This window comes from Myotis brandtii, unplaced genomic scaffold (genome assembly GCF_000412655.1).
Source record: "Myotis brandtii unplaced genomic scaffold, ASM41265v1 scaffold365, whole genome shotgun sequence".
Taxonomy (NCBI): domain Eukaryota; kingdom Metazoa; phylum Chordata; class Mammalia; order Chiroptera; family Vespertilionidae; genus Myotis; species Myotis brandtii.
The window spans coordinates 881,101-900,115 of record NW_005364031.1 but is presented as its reverse complement, the minus strand read 5'-3'; positions in this window follow the sequence as shown (position 1 = coordinate 900,115).

Genomic DNA, 19,015 nt, shown 5'->3' with positions numbered 1-19,015 from the left:
TAGCCTGGTGGGGGCCTCCTACTGGTAAGCAGTGCATTATATTGTTCCAACACCAGCATCTGACTAAAGGAGAACAGACCAATTTTAATTTTAGCTCTAAGAAATTATACCTATTCCGGTCCTTGTGACAACCTCTATAATGGTTATGTAGAAAGGTGGCTTTTTGTCACTAACATTTTATTTTTTTTTTAAATTCCTTTTGCTTAGGTATAACATAAATAATGTTTTTAAAACTCTGCTCAGTTTCAAAAGTTTTCTTCCTCAAAATTTGGAAGTAGACATTTTCAAATGGTAAATTGCATTCAAAATAGTTTTTTCAAACACCGTCTTTTACAAGTTGCAACTACTAATACCTCTGAGATGCAAATATTCACACAGCATGGAGTACCATGCTATCTGCCATTAAAACACTAAAACAAATAGAACATATGGTCCCCCATTCTATATAATTCTCCTGAATTATAAAACCAAATAGACAAATAAGCACATATATTAATCTCTGAGCCCATAAACCAAAAAAGACCTATGTCGAGTTCATCATTAATTGTCACCTATATCCCCATAGAGATAGTTGAGACAAAGAGAGATATACAGAAAAGAGAAAGGGAGAGGGGGAGGGAAGACAAGGAGAAGGAGGAAAAAAAGCAAAAAAGTCAACCATGGGGTTGCTGTAGCAGAGCTGCCTCTGGGGAAAGCCAGGACTCCCTGAGAGGGAGGAACCTGCCTCCATTACCTCCCCAGGTGGGCTGAGGCAGCAATGGGCTCTCACAAGATGGGACCAAAGCTGGTTGATTTTGCAACAACTAGAGGCCCAATGCATGAAATTTGTGCAAGGGGCTCGGCCCTTGCAGCCCTGGCTTCGTCAGGAAGGTTGTCCAGACAGTCATTCCAATGTTCGGCTGTTCGGTCGATTTGCATATTACGCTTTTATTATTATAGATAACCACCCTAATGTAATGGTACCTATGTGCCCGGCACTCTAAATGTATTAACTTTAATCCTCATAACAACCTGATGAGATTTAAACTGATTTTCAACAAGGACATTAAAATACAAGAAGTCTAAGGAACTTGCCCAAGGTCGTGCAGCCAGAAAAGGGCAGAGTCAGCATTAGAACCGAGAGGCAGGCTCCAAGAATCTGCGCACTTAGCAGTACGCTGTACTCCATCGTCAACACCCTAGAACTTACCCCAAGTTAGTGAAACTCCATCAGACCAGTCAGTCACCTGAGAGGCTCTGCCTTTGTCCTGGAGACATTGTCCTTGCTCAGCCTTTGGGCCACCCCCTGTACCACATTCTTTTGACTCTTCAGTGGTGGCAAATTTTTAACTGCTTGAGAGTGGATTTAAGTTTTTGGAGCTGCCAACAATCAGAGCCAGGCATGATGAACAGGTGAGCTATGGAAAATATATATATAGTTTTTTTTAGATGAAAAACAATGGATGTGGGGAGCAATGCAACTAGTTTCTTTGTGTGGCCCAGGAACTGCTTTGATGTTTCAATGGAGGAATTCCACATGTGTTACAGGTAATTGTATGTTACTAAAATTTGCATGCAAGGATCATTTGGATCTTTCTAAGAAGTTTGTTTGTTTTGATCACTTTCCAGTCAATTCCAAACTGTCACTTCTCAGCATGTCTGAGCAACCTTTCCATGTAACTATAATATTTATCTTTAGTGTAGTCTTTTGTAACCTCAGCTTTCCCACAAAGGCATCTACAGCGTTCTTGCCGTTTCTGATAAGCAGAAAAAGTAACAAGTATAATGACTTTGGTAGAACCGAAATAGGAATTGAGACCTTTTAAACTCTGATATCTTATGAAAGATGCCAGAAAGAGGTAAAATGACTTCAGTGACCAGACTCCACAGGCTGTAGTGCTCTGAGAATTCCCAAAATCAAGGGGAGAATTGCTGGCTCCAGGACCTGAATTCATTAGTTCATGCAGAGTTAATTAATTAGGATGAGAGAAACAGACTCACACTAACTGTACACAGTAGAGACTGATTTGTAAACCAGAGTAGACATTTATTTGCTATGGGGGGATTGCCCTTTCCATAACTATACAACCTATGGTTTCCCAAACACAGTGTATTTCCCCAGTGTGTTCAAACTAATTTCTCTTTTCCAGGATTTCAAGAAGGTCCTTGATCACTTGTTGCCACCCATCACTTCAAACAGTGGATAGTAACATAGGCGACTAATTCTATGTTAGGTTATTTGCATTATCCATTTTGGGGTTTTTGTTTGTTTGTTTGTTTTTTTGCATTATCTTCTATGTTTGGGAATCTTAAATAGACTGGCTATTTCCCAACCCATGTACAACTCAACTCTTGATTTGGAGAACCATACAGAATTTCTATGTTTCTTACTTGATGTGTTAAAATTAAATTTTATAGTAGTAGGTTTAAATTAAACTAAATAAAAAGTTTAACTCTTCCCTCTTCACTAATAGCAATAATAATAATAGTTTACATGTGTTGTGTTCCTACTATTACCCAGGCTCTGCTATAAGCACTTTTCAGGTATTAACACATTTGACACTCATAACTCCCATCAAAATGGAGGTAGCTTCCATTATTATCCACATCTCACAGATGAGAAAACTGACCTGAGAAATAACTTTGTCAGGGTCAATGGGTTAGTACAGGGGTGGGCAAACTTTTTGACTCGAGGGCCACAATGGGTTCTTAAACTGGACCGGAGGACCGGAACAAAAGCATGGATGGAGTGTTTGTGTGAACTAATATAAATTCAAAGTAAACATCATTACATAAAAGGGTACGGTCTTTTTTTTTTAGTTTTATTCATTTCAAACGGGCCAGATCCGGCCCGCAGGCCGTAGTTTGCCCACGGCTGGTAAGTGGCAGAGCTAAGATACAACCACAGTTTGATGCTGACACTCTTAACCACAACACTAAATTACCAGTTTAGCCTCTTTGCTACTTGAGTGTTATGACTATTAAAAATAAAAACAAAAAAGGAAGCAGCTGTTTTTCTCACTTGCTCTGACTTTAGCTAACTGTTCTTGACTTTTTTTTGCATTTTATCCATGCAGAACAAAGCTATATTTGTGACTAAACTCCAAATAAATAAGTACTTGTTTTTAGCAGGGCCCAAAATTTGAGATTTAGCAGAAACTGGTAAAATATTTAAATCCAATAATGTTCTAGATTGAATGTAAAGATCTTTTCCTGTGTTATCAAAACATAGGGATATCGTAGGTTCATTCCAGTCTGTACTTCCCTCATTGTTTACACACACACACACACACACACACACACACACACACACACACACCTGCACCCCCAGCTTCTGGGGCTACATCTGGGCATGAGAACAGGACAAGCAGCTAGATGAGAAAAAAGACAACAAAAATGTTGGACAGCTGCAACTGTCCAGTCTGACTGAGAAATCTTAGGCAGCTCATTTCATTGTTCTGCCTCCGTTTTTCTTCTTTCAAATGGCATTATCAGTACTTACCTTATGAGGGGAGTTTGAGACTAAAAGGCAATGTTTAGAAACCTACTTTGTCCTCTTTAGAGTGTATGATCCAAACTTGTTACATGTTTTCTGCTGCTGTATACCTGCATGAGACTATATTTAAGCTTGTTTCTTTTAGCCTACTTACAGCACCTGATAGATTTGGACTGTTTGCTACAGCTTTAAAAAACGTTATTAAACAAAGCAAACGGACTGTGCTGGTGATAGTTGAGGTTTAGTGAAAAGGACTCGGGGGTGAGGTCACGGTGCTTGGATTTGCCTCCTGAGTGCAGGCCCTGCCATCTGAGTTGGCTGAAATTGAGGAAGTCATTTTCCCCTCTGGGTCTCAATTTCTTCATCTGTAAAACAGGAGCTCCCGTTTGGGAGTTGTGGTGCTTAAACAGGGGAATGACTACGAAAGGGCTGTCATGCTGCACAAATCTAACGCCCACTCTACTTTTCCTTGGTTTAGAGTTGGATGAGACCTCAAACATCATCTGGTCTGAGCCTTCCATTTTACAGGTCGGAAAACTAAGGCTCGCGGAGGTCAGGTGACTTCTCCAGGGCCTTGTCTCCTGGCTCCTGTTTCGGAGTGGCTTCTTACAACAGAGGGTGCAGGCCACCTCTGTGGACAAGCAGCTCCTGAAAGAACAGGGGCACTCGCACCTGAGGTGCATTCTCTATGTAAAGGAGAAAGGTCTATGCTAAGACATCAGCGAGAGCTTGGAAGAAACAGATTCAGCCAAAAAAGTAACCCTCACACACCCCAGTGAGTAAATGCAGTCATCCATATAGGAACCAGGGAGGGACAGAGCAACTGGTGCTTTGAAAGGATTACAAAGTGTTTTTGTACCAGAGCCATGCAAAAGCCATTGTCCAAGCCAACAGGAAGGGCCTTTATTATTGACATTTAACATTTAATAAATAAAGTGTGTTGCAGAGCGTGCTCTCCTAATCGGAGCCCCTTTTGGCTATGTGCACAAGCTTTTCGGATGCCTGTAATTTCTTCCTCTTACTCACAAAGATGCTCATTGAACTACAAGAGGTAAGTAAACATGAGGGGAGAGCTCAGAGGAAACCTGTTGAATGGTTCAAGGCTCCCGTGTTACAAGGGATCAGATACCTGACCTTTAGTGCATCCCAAAATATGCCAGCAGAAGGACTTAAGAGTGTTCAGACTCCTGGTAGGCAGAGAAAAGCACAAAAGCTTCAGAGTTCGAAGAAACATTGTGATGTGGTTTAGATGCCTGGGGATCTTGTTAAAATGCAGATTCCGGTTCAGTCAGTCTGTGGGTGGATGCTGAGATTTTGCATTTCTAACAAGCTCCCAGGTGATGTTGATACCAATCTGGGACCACACTTCAAATAGCAACTCCACTCTCTATGCATCCATCCTTGGCTATTATCGGATAAAGCAGATAAAACCTTGCAGAGCCTTTCTGGGGATGGCATTAAGTGAATTTGATAAAGGCTGTCCCTCAGTAGAGGAGTAACAAGTACTACCTCTCTCACCAAAAAGGGATATCTGAAAATCTTAATTAGTATTAAGGAATTTGCCATTTAATATGTCACTTTCTCCAATGGTATCTGCCTTTGAAGAGAGTTGGAGGGAAATGAGAATGCTTAACGCAAAGTCTTCTAATTGTGCCATTTCGGGCAAGAGACAGGTCAGTGGGAGACCCATCTGGGCTGCCATGCCCTTTCTAGCATCCACAGTCACTTTTACATACTCTGACTTCAGAATACATGTTTTTTGAGGCCTATACCTGAAATAACCCAAAGCAAATACTTCATGTGATTTTATAGACATTTAAGCCAGTTTCCAAGTATAGAATTTTAACTAAATAGGACTGCGATCATTATAGCTTAAGCAGCTCTGCATTTCCCACAGTATTTAGCACAACGCCTTGTTCAAAGTAAACCCCTAATAAATATATTTTGACCGAAGAAGAGATTGAGTAGGCCTATGGAGGAAGGGGGTATGATGATAGGAAAAACGACTATATTTTGTATTGGTTTTCATAGACAAAATTACGAAGTAAACGGGATAATTTATTATTTTGCCCTCAAACAATTGATTTCTTATCCTTAATCTTACCCAGTAGATCTTCAGCTTCAGCCTCTGATCTACGTAAAGGATTGCTAGTGTTAGGAGGCTCATATAGTGATCAGTATGTCACCTGGTAGGACCATAAAAATTCCAATACTCTAAGGTCTTCACAAGACAGTTGATCCAGTGTGACAGTAGACCAACAAAGACCACTGGCCCTTCGAGGACTGCACAATCACTGAGTAAACAATATGGACTTACTTTAATTATGAGCAAATTTATTCCAGTTTTCCTTTCTTCGCTGATTATTTCTTACACATGAAATTCAAAACACCACTTTTTTTCCAATTGAAGAAATAACTTCAATTTTAAGATGACAAATGAAAAAAAACATTTTAAACCATAAACCTTTTTATTAAACATTGGGTGAAATGAGCTAGGCTAAAATCAATAGAAGTGAACCTCAGAGTTTTAAAAATGTAATTGTCTCATGCACAGCTCAGTCACAAAGATCTGTACACAGGTTTTTCTTTTTTTGAAATATATTTTTATTGATTTCAGAGAGGAAGGGAGGAGGGAGAGAGAGATAGAAACATCAATGATGAGAGGGAATCATTGATTGGCTGCCTCCTGCACACCCCCTACTGAGGATTGAACCTGTGAGCCAGGCATGTGCCCTGACCAGGAATCAAACTGTGACCTCCTGGTTCATAGGTCAACACTTAACCACTGAGCAATACCAACTGGGCTATGCACAATTTTTTCTAATCAGCTTTATTGAGGTGTGATTTAAAGTGTGCGGCTTGGTGAGTTTGGACAAACATGATCGCTGCCACTACAATCTAGATATAGAAAATTGTGTTATTCCCAAAAGTTCCCTCCTTCCCTTTCATGGTCAATGCCCACCCCACTGCCAAGCTCTCCCCTGACAGCTACAGATCTGCTTTTGCCCTTTCTGGATATTTATATAAATAGAATCACAGAATACATAGTCATTTTTGTCCTGCTTCTTTCACTTAGTATTCTGCTTTTGAGATTCATCCATGTTGTTGTGTTTATTAGTAGTTCATTCATTTTTATTGCTAAGTAATATTCTACTGTATGAGTATATCACAATTAGTTTATACATTTCCCAGCTGGGTTGTTTCTAGTTTGGGACTATTGTGAACAAAACTTCTATGAACACGATGTACAGGTCTTTGTGTGGGCTATCGCTTTCATTTCTCATGGGTAAATACCTAGAATTGGATTGATGAATAATATAGGAAATGTATAGTTAAGTTTATGAGACATTGCCAAACTGTTTTTCTGAAAGTGTCTGTGTCATTTTGCATTTCCACCAGCAGTTTGAGAGTTCCAGTTGCTTTAAATTTTCACAAACATCTGGTATTATCAGCTCTTTTCATTTTTGCTGTTCCAATGTGTGTACAATGGTATCTCATTATTTTGATTTGCATTTCCATAATGACTAATGATGTTTGGTATCTTTCTTAGCCTATTGGCCATTTGTGTATCTTCTTTAATTCACAATTTTTTACAATGGTTTTAGACTAAAGGCAGCTCCACTTTAAAGATTGGTGAACTAAGGCCAAGAAAAAAAAGTCAATTCCTACATTTATGCTACAGAGCCCCTGAGACAATGTCCTCAAGGAAGAAATGAGAGGTTTTATTAAATAGAAAACTAGTATGTCTAAATTTCCACAAGTTTTTATTCCATTGAGAGAGCGAGGAAGAGAGAGAGAGAGAGAGAGAGAGAGAGAGAGGAGTTTTTAACACAATAGAATAATTTTCAAATGAGAAAGAAAAATTAAATCCTAAATTAAATGAAGGAAAAGACAATCTTTTAAAATGGTAATTCATAATAAAAAACAAATCCCAGCTTTGGGTCAGACCTTTGACATAAAATGAATATAGTATGCTGGTTTAGACTAGAGCGTTGGCTCAAAAATCAGACAGTCTGGATTCAAAGCCTGGCTCTGCCACATATGTGCCCGTAAGCCAGGTTATTGTGCTCTCTGAGTATAATGTCTTCATGGATAAAATGAAAATAATAATAGCTACTACAAAGGTTTGTTCAGATAACACATGTGAAGTGTTTAGAATGGTTTCTGGCATATATTAAATGCTCAATAAATATTAGTCATTATTATTATATAGACCCTTAAAAACATGAGATTGCAATAGGTACATAAAATCCTCTGAGCTTAAAAAATATTCAATTTTCTCTATAAATAGATCTTTTATAAGACTGACACTTGGGATCAATCCAGATTATCACTATTTGGAATGAAGTCAGTCTATTTTCCATCTTAAAACATGTTTAACAGGGACCCGTTTCTGCAAAATCATCCCAGGTAATATGCTAGGTGAATTGTCCTCCTTTCTAACTCTTCCAGCACCAAGAAAGAAGGACTAAGGGTATGGTTTCCTGAAAACAAACCATAATTTGATCCTCTTCAACCCAGGTAATTGGCCAGTAGCTCCTAAGGATTTTCTTTGCAAGACATTCTGGATATGAAGACAATGACTTGCAAGAATAGCAGCTTCTACCTGTAGCTATATTAAGGTAAAAATAAATAAATAAATTATGATTCTCTAAAAAGCACCAATAATTTGACATTGTATTTAAATTAATATTTTAGTAATCATTTCAGTATCTACCTACTTGTGAAAAATAGTACCCATATGTAGGACAGTTATTCATTAAATCAACTAAAATGCTTGGTGACAACTTTTGCAATCGCTCCAAATGCTCCCAAATTCTGGCTCACAGATGGGGAACCTCCATGCCAATACATGCATGCAACTTTTCTCAACCTTGGCTCTTCTGAGAGGATCCTCCCATGTTGTATTCCGTGATGTCTTCTTGCCCTAAGATCAAAGCAATTTCCCCAAGTGTGTTGTAGTTATCCTATAGAATGTGTGTGTGTGACCCAGACAAGCCCAGAAAGACTCCAATTTCTTCAAATACATAAATGTTGTCTGTGTTCTTGACTATACTTTCTGGCATCTTCCTTCTGATGTTATCTGTAACTGGTCTTAACTGCTTTCCGCATGGTTGCAAACTGGAGCGATAGTACCTACTTACTCAATGAAGGCACTCCAAGTCCTGGACTTTTATTCCTCTGCATGACAAAGATGAGACTTTTTGTTCCCACGTGGAGATCACAGGTGTATCTGTACAGATCTGAACCCCTTCTAACCCCCTGGGAGCAGTGGTGACTTATGGGGTGAGGTCCCCCCCTCACACACACACACACACACACACACCTATTCCTCTACTCTTCATGCAATGGTAGAAAGCCAGTAACATTAACACAGGAAGGGAGGTGAGTCAGCAATGAATCATTCTTAAGCAGCAAAGACCAACTGGTGGTTTGCCTTTTTAGTGAATTCCAAAAATCTGGAGTCATTTGAGTCCAAAGGGGAAACTTGTGAGAGTGGGAGCTGGGGGAAGCAGTGAGAAAATAGAAGCAACAAAAATATGCCTTCGGTGTTCTCACTGCTCATTAGACTAGCACTGAGCCAGTACTGGTATGGCCTGAATAACTGATACTTTTTATAAGTAACTGAAGAGCTATAAAAAGCTTAACATTTAAGAAAATAACAAACAGCTGTGGCAAATGAGCAAGAACAATCTACAGAAAGAGCCTGTCTGGGTGGCAGGAGGTCATGCTGCTTCATGAGGAAGTGCTAAAACATCACTAACATGAGCTACATCAGTGTGTTTTCCTGGCTGGTCATACTACTCTTCCTTTCACCTCAGCCCACTTTCCTATCAAAACAGAAGAACAAGTGTATGTCACCAGAATGCTCAGCAATGTTTCCTGAAAACAGCATTGCTTTTCTATGCATCTAACCATGTGGTAGGCACTGGTACACATGAGGAGTTCCTGATCAACAGAGTGAACAAACCCTCTATGCATTCAGGCTGAGCCTCACTGCCCTGGGCCCCTGGGCTTGGTTCACGTGTGCCTTGAGGCACCGCACAGCTGCCCTTCCTTTCAACGGAAAATGACATCTGCAGGTACCACAGCTAACAAAAGGGAGTAACAGCCTCACTACTTCCTCTGGTAATTGTCCATAAACTCAATAATGAGGCAATAACCAGTGGGAGGCAGTATGGTAAAGTGATCAAATGTATGAGCTTGGGCTTTAAATTCTAACTAGAACACGTACGCCCAGGTAAGCTTGGGCAAGTTAACTAACCTCTCTGCACCCTAGTTTCTTTAATAGTAAATAGTAAGTCAAACAGTTCTCTTCCCTGACCTTCAGTTGAGCCTTAGATGGGCTTGTTAGATAATTCTCTAGGATGGCTTTCAGAGGGCACACAGCTGTCATCCCTAATTTCTGAGCTTTAGGTAACTTTTCTTAATGGTGCATAATAAATGTTAGCTGGTACAAATAGAAATTGAATAGGGAAATGGTAGACCTAGATCCATCTATGTCAATAATTACATTAAATGTAAAGTGGATTAAACACTTTTAATTAAAAGGTAGAGATGGTCAGAATGGATAGAGTAAAATTCAACTATAAGAGATATACTTTAAAAATAAGATTTAGATAGGTTGAAATGAATCAGATTGGGAAAGATTATGTCACGCAAATAGTAAGGATAAAAAGGCTGGAGTGGCTATAACAATATCAGATAAAGCAGACTTCATTACAAAGAGTTTGCCAGAGGAAAAGAGGGGCTTTTCATAATTCAACAGAAATAAATAATAATCATAAATGTATATGCACCTAATCACAGAGTTTAAAATACATGAAATAAAACAGACAAAAGGAGAAATAGACAATTCTACAATCATAGTTGGGGATTTTAACACCCTCCCCCATAGTAACTGATAGAGTAACTAGACAAATAAATTCATAAAAATGGAGAGAATTTGAACAATACTATTAATTAATCTCAGCCACAATTTTCTCTTCCTTTGATTCACATTTTCAGACACTTACAAAGCTGACATTTCTGGGCCCCCTACCCCCATCAAGGAAGCCATTCAGGCCGATGTCCCTTCAGGAAGCACAGACATGTGGATGGCATCATACTGGAGGAGCCTTTCAAAGCTTAGTGTATGTAGAAACTTCTGAATGCTGGAAGGTGGCTGCATCTTTTATTTCCCCCTTCTTATCCTGTTTTATATGAACCAGCTCTAGAATCACCAGTCTGTTCTTACAGCCATCCTGCCATCCTGCCATCCTGCCATCTGCTAGGCTTGATAGCCATTGCTGGAACTCTCAGAATCCTTCCCTAAGATACCTGGAATGTTGCCACAACAGATGTTTAACCACCACATTTCATACATGTTGCCTAGGGCAAGACGTCCACATGAGGAGAATGATGGCGGTCATGTGGCATATTAACATCTTTTGAAAGTGTCCACAGCAAAAGAATTTCTACTTTGGCTCTAGCCTTTAGGTGAACTATAAACAAATACAGGATGGGGCAAAAGTAGGTTTACAGTTGTGAGCACACAAAACACAGTTTATTCTTGTATTATTATTTATTAATGATTGAATTATTTTCCATAGGAACAACTATAAACCTACTTTTGCCCAAAACTATATAGTCCTCATTTATCTTTATATCTATTAGCAATTGTTCAGATACAATTAAAGATTATATGTGAAGGGAAAAAATAAATGACAGAAAATTTGTCCTTTTGAAGAATGTGAAAATCCAGTTTGCTCCTTAGAAATATTTCTTCCTGCCCCTTTTCTGCCTAAGGCAGCATTCCATTCCACGGAGCATCTGCAGAACGAGATATGTGTGATCAAAGGGCCTTGTTATCCCAGGTGAATTGAGAAAAATCTTCCTCAAGTAAGCAGCTTCTTTCTCATTCACTTGAGGACATGAATCTCAGGTAGATAAAGTTTCAGTTAAAAAGTCTGCGTGCAGAAAATTAGATGTTTCCAGGGTTTGTGGACTCCATATGTTGGCCTCTCTTACCATCGTAAATCTCCTTTCCAGCAGCCATTCATCCCAACAGCCCTTGCGGTGCCGAGGCCACGATGGAGAGCAAAGTCTAAAGATCATGGATGCGGGACAGGAGGAGACCTTTGCCAACGTTTTCTTTAAGACACATGATTTAAAGGATCCGTGCAGGACAGGCTAGGGCAGTGGTCGGCAAACTCATTAGTCAACAGAGCCAAATATCAACAGTACAACGATTAAAATTTCTTTTGAGAGCCAAATTTTTAAAACTTAAACTATATAGGTAGGTACATTGTTATTAACTTAATTAGGGTACTCTTAAGCTGGCCTTTGCTAAAAACGTCCTCAATCTGATTGAGGTACGTTCGCTGAGGTCGACCCCTTCCAACTCTCACATCCACACTCGTCTTGTATACTTGTTTCGTCTATCTCCTTTCGTTCCGAAAACCGACTTCTGCGCATGGGCCACGAAGTTTCAATCGCACTGTACATGCGTGCCCGCACGTGGTATTTTGTGGAAGAGCCACACTCAAGGGGCCAAAGAGAGCATGTGGCTCGTGAGCCATGGTTTGCCGACCACTGGGCTAGGGCAATAAGAGGTCGTGGCATTCATGGAGGCAGAGAAGCCCTTTCTGAATAGTTAGGGCTCCTCGTCTCAGAATGCCCTTCCAACACGGCAGCAGCTCCTGGAGGGAAAAGCCTACTTTTCAAGTCCACTTGCCTTGAATCCCATTCACAACTTGGATTTCTCTCCTTGAAGAACATTCCTACATTTCAGCTCCTGACGGCAGTACCAAAGCCCGGTCAGCGGCAGAAGACTGGTCATGGACAACAAGATCATTTCCCCCTTCAAGATCTTGATCACCTGGACTCTCCCCCCAGGATACGCCCCATTTAAAAAGGAACAAAGTTATAAGATTATCCCCTTCTTCAACAGAGTACTATGCTTTGTTGACCAGAAAGAGAATGCGGTTCATTCCATGATTAATCTTTCCAGTGCTCTGAAGGGCAAATATGTGACAGGCACGAGGGGGAAGCACTCTCATGAACACATTTTTTACTGGAACTTGTCCTATTGCAAAGCTCTTCTGCCAGATTCCATTAGGAAATTGCAGGCAGCTTCATATATCCAAGGGCTTCTCTCTCTCCTACTCATAAATATATAGACATCACATGGCGGGGAGGGGGAGGAGGCTGCCTCTCTCGTATGGCATACCCTTGCACAGCAGACGTGAAGGCAAATGCAAATACTGAACACAGTAGCTCGTGCATATGTGCATATGAATATATATCATGTTATTACTCCCCGGCAATGAGATTCCAAGTAGCTACCAGAGAGGGGAGGGGAAAGTCATCATCAATACAGCTGCACTTCAGAATGTCAATTGAAGGCAGACAATGATAAGAAGATAGGCAGGCTGTCCCTAGCAACATGAAAATAAGAGCCAGGACCACCTAAGGATTGATTCAGGACTGGGCCAAATTCCAGCCCTAAACGCATCACAAATTATGCTAAGAGCTCCCTAGGGAAGGCTCCAAGTGGCATTTTTGAGCCACACATCCCATTATTTTTTATATATATACAGACATCAGGACTGCCTGGGAGATGACGAGAATAAAAAGCCCAAGTGAAAAAAGGAATTTGGGAAGGGCTGCTCTCCCATCCAAATGCTTTCAACTTCCCTGAGAAATCCTTCAGCTTCTTTAAAACAAGCCAATATTATTATTCCACGTTGCCATCCAAGTCCCTAATGAAGGGCAAAGCCAGTGTGCAGCAAGATAAAGAGAATTGTAGATGAAAATGTCAGCAGACAAGTCGGAAGGCTGCAGCACGGCGGAGCCTTGCAGCTGGAATTTCGGGATTTACGAATTTTTCTTTATTCTTCCAGGAACACTTCGGTCTTGTCTTTTTGTAGACAGAGACATACACTTAATCACAAGCATATTGTATGGAAGAAAAATGTATAGACCTTCTAGACCCCAAAATATATAGCAACGGTTCCAATTTTCATTACCAGAAATAACTAGAGGAAATGAGAAGCAGGTGTGGGAAGGCTTCCCTGAGCGATGCCAGGGCTTCGTTTTAATTCGGTTGTGTATGGCCTGCTGCTGCCTCCCGGCCTTGCCGCTCACACACTCGGAGGTCAGGCTATTAAAATCAGGCAAATACACTCAAATTAATTTCTTTTAGACCCCACCCCTACATTGCTTGCCAACAGAACACTTGGCCAGCTCTGGCAGAAGCCGCACTAAATCTCTGCAGTAGGAAATATAGTTTCTTCCTGGATGACACGAAATATTTGGAGCATAAGCCTTAAAGATCTCAGAATGAATCAAAAAGAGCTACTTTTATACAAAGCATGAAACTACTTTTAGGTGGGTGGTATAAATCTAAAATAAGTTCCATATTCCTTCTATTGGTAAATTAACTCATAATGAGAGAGGATAGAATATATGGCTTGTTGATATTGGCAGTTGTTCATATCACATAAATATTTGATAACATCCTGTGAGGACTACTATGTGGAGAAAAGGAAGGGTGAGGTACATCTGAAATGTACCTTTTTTCCCCCCCTTTTCACAAATAACTCACTTTTGCTTCCTTTTGCCCTTTAGGCAGCCCTTTCAATTTTTGGAAAATTTAGAATTGTCCACAAATTAAAAAGAAGTCATTAGCATCTGCTTTGAAGCTATCTACCAGAGACCAGTGCCCACAGAAAGAAAACAAATAGCTAATTCACTGGACAGAATTCTATGTGAGGGCCTATTTAGGATAGTTCTTTGTTGGTTTACAGCCCAGCTCTAGATTATCATACAGGGTAGTTTCAGTAGAGGAAGGAAGGTCAGAAAATGGGCTTAAACCCTGGTTCTGCCGTTTCCTGGTTGCTGACCTTTGACAAGTGACTTAACCTCTATAGAACTTAATTTCCTTATCTGTAAAACGAGGGCTTGAACTCGATGATTTCCAAGGTCACCTTCTGCTATAAAATTTTATGATTCGTAGTCTCTAGCCTGCTTGGAAGAAGACTGTCTGGCAGTGCTTGTATGAATTTGCTATACTTAGCACTATAATGAGCTAAAAAGACCTTAAAGTAACAAGCTATTATAAGTGACAATAAGAGGGCCGCCCTGATCCTAATGAATGAATTTGCTCATAATTCATCTCCATGTGAGGAATAGAGACACAATGGCAGTAATTAGCTATGGTGGACTGTTTGGAACCAAGACCCCCCCCCCCCCAAAAGCAGCTCCCACAAGCAAGGCCAGAACCTCTTGACGTGCTGGAACTCACCTCCCCAGTGATTCCATCCACTGGGTGTGTTAAGAATGCCTCTTACTAAGCCTCTCATCCAATCAGGAGACAAGCTGTGACTTCACCTGGGGATGTGCAGAGCTCATGGACAGATAGAAACAAGGCCCTACTGGTGGGATGGGTTATTACATCCACAGTCAGGCATCTTCAAGGCCAATGTGCTCTTGTTTTGTACTTGGAGTCAGAGACAGAAGTCCTCAAGAGGGAAGTCCGACACCTTCCTGGGACTTAGAACTCACCCAGGACTCCATTACGCTTGTGTTCTCCTTGCTCTTTACCTGTGGTGACTCAAGTGGCACTCTCTCCCTGACTGCCTGTGTTCACCCCGAGTTACTAGTACACGTGAACCTCTAAGCGTTGGAAACAGCAGTGACATAAGTAGGCACACTGCACTCTTGGGGTGTGGGGGTACATAGATTTGCTCACACAGGCACACACTCCCTTGTTAAAGATTGCTGTGTGTGTGTGGGGGGGGGGGGGGGGGTGGGATAAGCTCCTTAGGCAAACTCAGAACTAAAGTTTTAAAGTCTTGATGTTTTAGGTACCAAATTTGTCTTCTATTACACAATTTTGTTAAATTAAAATTTCACGTTGCCTGGCCAGTGTGGCTCAGTGGTTAAACATCAACCTATGAATCAGGAGGTCACGGTTTGACTCCCAGGCAGGGCGCATGTCTAGGTTCTGGGCTTGATCTCCAGTGGGGAACATGCAGGAGGCACCCAATCAATGATTCTCTCTCATGATTGATGTTTCTATCCCTCTCTCCCTCTCCCTTCTTTTCTGAAATCAATAAAAATATTTTTTAATTCATATTTTGCACTATTGTTTATAGGGGATGCTTGTGTGGTGTTTGTATTCAGAAATACAAATATATCTACACAGCATTATACCCAGATAATTGAAAAATATATTTCTTTAACTGAATTACTCTGTTTTGGGTTAGAGAGTCTCTTTAATTTTTAAATAATTACTTCTTATACAGGGGTGGGCAAAAGTAGGCTTACAGTTGTTCATACGGAAAATAAAACAATAATTAATAAGTAATAATACAAGAATAAACTCTGATTTTGTGTACTCACAACTGTAAACCTACTTTTGCCATCCCTATATATATGAAATATATTCAAACTCTATTAAAATTTTTGAACTTTTTACTGGACTTAATAAAGAGACTAACGTTACTACAGAATTTTAAATGAATCCCTTGCTTTTGTAACATATTATCTAAGCCTGATAGGCAACTGTTATAGGTTGAATTTTGTCTCCATCCTTGAATTCATATGGTGAAGTCCTCTAACCCTCCCCCTCAGAATGTGATCTTATTTGGAGATAGGGCCATTGCAGATGTAATTAGCTGAGATGAGGCCATAGTGGAGCAGGGTGGGCCCCTAATCCACTAGGACTGGTGTCCTTATAAAAATGGGAAATTTGGAGACAGATACACGCAGGGAGAACACGACGAAGGTGAAGGCAGAGATCAGGTTGATGCTACTACCAGCCAAAGAACACCCAGGCTGCCAGGAACCACCTGCACCAACCAGGAAGGAATGAAGCGGATTCTCCCTCACATCCCTCGGAAGGAACCAGCCCTGACAACACCTTGATCTTGGTCTTCTAGCCTCCAGAACTGTGAGAAACTAAATTGTCTGCTGTTTAAGCTACTCTCTTCGTAGTGTTTTGTGATGTCAGCCTTAGAAGATGAAGAAAACAAAAAACCAAATTTGGAAACTTTCTCCTCTAGGTTTTTCTTTACATTATCAAGACAAACGCCTCTAGCAATTTGTATAGGTCTGATTTGTTCATTCTGCTAACTACAAATACACACACACACAACACATACACACACACACACACACACACACACACACACACACACGACCACACCCAAACACGGCGATAGGTGTCTGGACTCGGCCCCACTGCGCGTGGTTGTTGGGAATGCCCTGGAGACCGTGCTGTAATAGTAGACGTCAACAGTTAATGGTGTTTTCCTACTCTCGGTCTTGAATCAGTAAAAGATGAAGAAAAAAAAGCACATTTGCGTATTCACTGGTTTAGGCCCAGTCATGATTCCTTTAAAGATGCTGCCAATAGATTTTAGTCATTCTCTGGCAAAGGTTTCTCTTCCACCGCAAACACTACATAGTTGCTGAATGAGTCATCACCTTGAGTAATCTAATTCCTTGACCAGTGCATGCCTGCCGCTTACAGCATACCGTGTCTTTAGTGGTGTATTTTGCATTGCTCCACTCTCTGCAGCTTCTTTACTACCTCCTTACGGGTAGGGTTAAGGGTTCACTATGAATCCTTAGAGGGGGGAGCCTTGCTTACTCAGCAGCGTGTGCCCTGGCCAGTTATCAAGAAACACAATGTTAGGTTTTACTAAGCTTTCTCATACCTTGAGCTAAGCTGGATGTGGCATTATTACTTCAAAAAAGCAGTAAATGTGGGCTAAAAACTGTTTTCCCCCCAAGCTAGATGCCTTGGGTAAAGAATCCGGGGGCAGCGGGGAGCAAAAGGAAAGAAGCAGAATGCTGCTCCAGGAAGGACAGTGGAGCCCAGCCCACCTCATCACACCAGCCAGACTCGCACAGTCTCAGCCTGCATCACCAGACATTCTGCATGTCTTCAGGAAAAATATAACAAAATTATGATCAAAGAGTTATTTCTACCAGTAAAGTTTAAAGCAAATAAACCTATGAGCTTATTTTTGCATGCTTTTTTAAAAAAGTGTGCCTGAAAGATATTTTCCCTATCAACATATTGTAACCATAAGATGTTTTGTTCTTTAACCAGGAAATATTGTTTTCTCCAAGGCTGGTACATTGAAACATTTTGAATATTTGTAACATTTTTTTTTTCCCTGAGGAGAATTTTTGTATTAACATCTGGCTAGCTCTTCTTGATTTCCTTTCTCTTTCTTATGTTTCTAATCACTTCATAATTTTTATCCTTCCATAAGTAGATACCAATAGTATGAAAACAGAAATCAGAGAAATGAAACTATCAACAAAGTCAAAAGGCAACCTATTAAATGGGAGGAAATATTTGCAAATCATATACGTCTGATAGGGGTTAATATCCAAAATACATAAAGAACTCAGACAGCTCAAACACACCCCCCCCCCCAAAAATCAAATTTAAAACTGGTTAGCCCTAATTGGTTTTGCTCAGTGGATAGAGCATTGGCCTGCGGACCAATGGGTCCCGGGTTTGATTCTGGTCAAGGGCATGTACCTTGGTTGCAGGCTCTTCCCTGGCCCAGGCCCTGGCTGGGGCTCATGCAGAAGCAACCGATTGATGTGTCTCTCTCACATCGGTGTTTCTCTCTCTTTCCCTCTCTCTTCCACTCTCCCTGAAAGTCAATGGAAAAATAGCCTCGTGTGAGGATTAACACCAACAACAAAAAATGGACAGAGGACCTGAATAGACATTTTCCCAAAGATAGCCAATGGGTACATAAAAAGATGCTTAACATCATTAATCAGCAGGGAAATGCAAATCAAAACCACAGTGAGATATCACCTCCTACCTGTTAGAATAGCTATTATCAAAAAGACAAAACTAACAAATGTTGGTGAGTATGTGGAGAAAAGGGAACCTTTGTGCCCTGCTAGTAGGAATATAAATTGGTGCAGCCACTATGGAAAACAGTATGGAGGTTCCTCAAAAAATTAAAAATAGAATTCCCATATGATCCAGCAATTCCATTTCTGGATATTTATCTAAAAAAACAAAAACACTAACTGAAAAAGATATATGCACACCAATGTTCATTGGGGAATTATTTATAATAGCCAATATATGGAAATAATTTGTGTCAATTGGCAGATGAATTAATAAAGAAAATATGATATATACACATCCTATATAATAAAAGCGTAATATACAAATTGACTGAAAGGCGGAACAACCGGTCGGCAGAGGGCAGGGCCAGTGAGCAGGCGACACCAGGCCAGCCAAGGCGCATGCCAGTGGGCAGAGGGAGGGGACAGTGTTGGGGGGAGGGGGGCGCGGGCAGCCACAACCAGCATCAGCAGAAGGGCGATGGGGTGAGGTGGGGGGGGGGGCAGGACCAGCTGCTTGCTGGCTGGCGCCGTCCCCTGAGGGAGGCCACTGGTGGCAGCAGCGGCAGCTGCACCCAGTCACTTCCTGCAGAGGGAGGCCAGACTGCGGCTTAGGCCCACTTCCTGCTGGAGTGCACAAATTTTCAGGCACTGGGCCTCTAGTGT